Genomic DNA, 3,783 nt, shown 5'->3' with positions numbered 1-3,783 from the left:
TGTGTGTGTGTGTGTGTGTGTTATTGGTGGTAATGAGATACCCAGTGTAAGTGCTGGGAACCAAATTCAGGTCTTCTGCTAGAGCAGTCTCCTAGCCACTGAACCATCTCTTCAGACCCTAAAAATATAATCTTAAAACAAAACAAAACAAACAAACCTCCATCACAGAAAAAAAAGGAAAACAAAAAATAGGAAGAAAGAAAAAGAAATAAACTGAACACGAGTAAATTAAGTGAAACTAACTCTTGCTTTTTTGAATCTTGTTTCACAGGGCCTAGCGTGACATACATATATAAACCAGGAAACCTGCAGTAGACATTAAGGGATGCAGCTTTCTTGGACACTGAGTGGGGAGGAGAGGTTGAGGGATGAACACGGAAGTGGGGAGATCAGAGAAGAGTGGACGAGTGAGGAAGGAAGGATCTGACTTCTTAATCTCTGTTTTGTGTAGGAGGAAGTGGTGAGCTAATACATGCTCATTTAGAAAGAGATCAACGTATACCTTGATAAGTTAATGCCCCACACATTCCCTTGTCGTCCCAAGGCAACAGTGGGATGTAATTCTTCCATAGGAGTGTACATGGAATATGCATGTTTCCTACACGATCGCCTCTGAAGTCGCTGACCCCATCTGATTAGTTGTGGATCAGTTTGCCCTCCATGCTAACAAATGTGGAGTCATGCTACACAGACTGCTTTTGACAGTTACTCTTTCATTTAACGTGAGCTTAGTCTTGTTGGCCTGTGAGTGGATCTCCTTTGTATACTGAGAATTCTTTTATGTGTGCTGTTGTTTCATTTAATTGTCATTATGTTCATATATTGATTGTTGGGTTGTTTCCCCTTTTTACATAACCAAAGCAATCTAAATATTCTTTCAAAAATATTCTTGAATGCACTGCGTAGGGAAAGAACATTTCAAGAAGTAACATTTCGAAGACAAACTGAATAACTCAATTTAGAAATGTCAAATTGTCTCCAAAAAAAGTTTTACCGCTCCGGTCCCCACAAGAAAAAGAACACAGAAAACAATTGCACGCTAAGGCGAGAGAATATTAGCGTCTTTTCTTTGAAATTCCCGCGATATCACACCGACTGTGTCTTCGTGTCCGGTTGTCTGTCTCGAAAATGCACAGAGTTTTTAAAAAAAGGCTTATGTATCTGAACTTGGCAGAGCATCTCCTCGGTAGACCGTGGATCGTGGGACGGAATGGGGGCGGGTGGTATGGCACTGTCGCACAGGAAGAGCAGGTTAGAATAAGGACCTTGGGGGGTGAAGGTGTCTGCAGGACTCCCCACAACTCAGAGGGATTGGATCCCGCCGCGCGGCAGGATTCCGAGTCTTTCTCGGCAGATGGAGAATTCCTTTTTAAGCCCAGACAGGAAAGGGCGCAGACACCAGCCCACTGCTCCTGGAGGGTCGAATTTCCTCCCAACAAATACCAAGCGTTGGAATGGAATTCCCTCTCCGGGGTGCACTACTCTCCCGCGCCTCCTCTGCTGCCCGGGCCACCAACTCGCCCTCACCGCAGGGCACTGTGCCTGAGCCTAGGGCCCCATGTGGCTCCGCACTTGCCCGTGGCGTGAGCTAGCAGCTAGCTGAACCTGTGGCGGTCACTCACTGCGGATAAGGTGCGCCCTGGTGTGTCCTGCCAAGGCATGTCCCCGAGAAGCAGGCAACAGTAGAACCTGTGGCCAGCATGGACTGTCTGTCCCTTGTGCTACCATAGGTCAGAGGCCTTAGGCCACTCCCGGGGCACTGTGCCTTTCGGATTTGGCAGGGTCATCCCGGGACGTTTGGGTGCTCTGAGAGTTTGGTTCTTGTCAGCTTGTGGATAGAGGAGAAGGCCTGAGCTAACCTAGCTATGGCTGAAACTCAGAAGGCGTTGGGCTGGCTTAGGCTGGAAAGGCAGCAGATGGGAGACTGGAGAGCTTGAATCAGTCAGCCCCAGCCTCAGGCAAGATGCATGGCCTTGTTGCCTACCCAGGTTGCACCTGGATGCGTAGCTACAACCACTCTCTCTTCCCCACGGGTTCCCACCTAGTCCATGTACTTACTCCCCAAGTTAGCAGGCTGCAGAAAGCTTCCACCGTGGCCTAATGGGGGCACTCCTGGGCTGGAGTTTAGCAAATACAGAATCTTAGGACGTTTCAGATAAAAATGCTTGAGAAATGAAACGTCTTCCAACACCATCAGCTTCAGCTGAGGACCTGCCCCTCCCCAGTCTCCAATCTCTAAGGTGAGAAAGGAGCTTTCTTCTGTTTCTGTCTGTCGGCAATAGGGGCTTGTCTCCTGACAATTTTCCTGCTGGTTCGATGGTGACCATCCCTCACCCCTGTGACTCTCTGAGAACCTAACTAGTTCTTTCTGGCTCTTCAGTGAAAAATGAAAGACAAATCAGAATTATGACCGAGTTAGGAGTCACAGAATTCCCTGGCTGGGACATTCTAAATAATCAATTATTTCAGTGTCTTTTGTTACTGGATGCTTGGAATTGGCCCAATTCACCCAGAGTTGAGACTGTACTCTATTCACCAAACTGGGCCTGGAGGGAGACAGTGGCTTCTTTAAGGCTACACAGTGGCAGGACAAGTTTAGAACCCACTTCCCTGAATCTTCTGGGGTGCACAGCAGTGGCCAAAAGATGTTACACATGGCTCTCACTCACCTGGGAATTCTGGACTTTGATCAACATTTGCCTTTCTCTGCCTGCATGGACAGAGAGTCATTGTTGGGTGGCACCCGTGTGGCTTTCAGCTTTCAGTTTTCAGTTCTGGTCAATGTCTAAGAAAGCATAGAACTAATGGCAGTTCTGTTCTTGAAGCTCATTCATAATCTGAACGTAGAACTGGCAATTGTGTTTGAAAGGGCTAATTTGATCTAACTGGAAATCAGTCTATCTAATCGTGAGGGAAATCCCTCAGACCTTTGGGTATGTGGGAACAGAAAAGGGACACCTAAGTCATTTGGCTGGCAGTCATAATCTTGAGTCGTGACCCCCATTTTTCACCGGAGAGCTGAAAGGAATTGGCCAGACTAGCAGAGGGCTACAGTGGTGGGGACTTCCTATCATAAAGCCCATGGAAAAATGAATTGTTGGCAGTAGTAACCGGGGTGGGAAAGACAAGTACTCTCACAGTGACTTCGTGTTTTAGTTACGGTCATTTCCCACCCAAGACTAAAATGTGCAAAGCGGGCCAGAGGCCTTAATGTTTCTGCAGGAAAGAAACAGCAGAGTGAGGCTTTCATGCTGAGTCAGCACATGGAATATGTATCTGAGACTGTGTTAATTAGTTAGATGTATCCCCTTACTCTACACGGAATAAGTGAAGACTTCACAAAAGCTATAGTTTCTGTGGGAGAGGCTGGGTTTGGATTTGAAACCAAGAAAGCTCAGCAATGGCTGCTCTATGTGAAGTTACCACCATGTTTTAGTATGGCACAAGGTGTTTACTAGTTCACTCAGGTTTTACAGCCAATTGGGAACAGAGATTAGGAGCTGACTTTTTTTCTCAACAGGGCTTCTGAGAAAATATATTCATTCCTCATTCTGTCCCTTTTGTACCTCTTCCTCAGTATCTGTCTCACTTGGATATCACCACTGTGCAAACACAATTGTTTTTGCATATTACACATGTGAAAATAATTAGGTTATGCCAGGTGGTAGTGGCACACTCCTTTAATTCCCGCCTTTGTGAGGCAGACACAGGCGGATCTCTGAGTTCAAGGCCAGTCTGCGTTACAGAATGAGTTCCAGAACAGCCAGAGCTTACCCTGTCTTG

The sequence above is a fragment of the Cricetulus griseus genome, chromosome 8 (assembly GCF_003668045.3).
Source record: "Cricetulus griseus strain 17A/GY chromosome 8, alternate assembly CriGri-PICRH-1.0, whole genome shotgun sequence".
Classification (NCBI taxonomy): Eukaryota; Metazoa; Chordata; class Mammalia; order Rodentia; family Cricetidae; genus Cricetulus; species Cricetulus griseus.
This window is presented reverse-complemented; position numbering follows the sequence as displayed.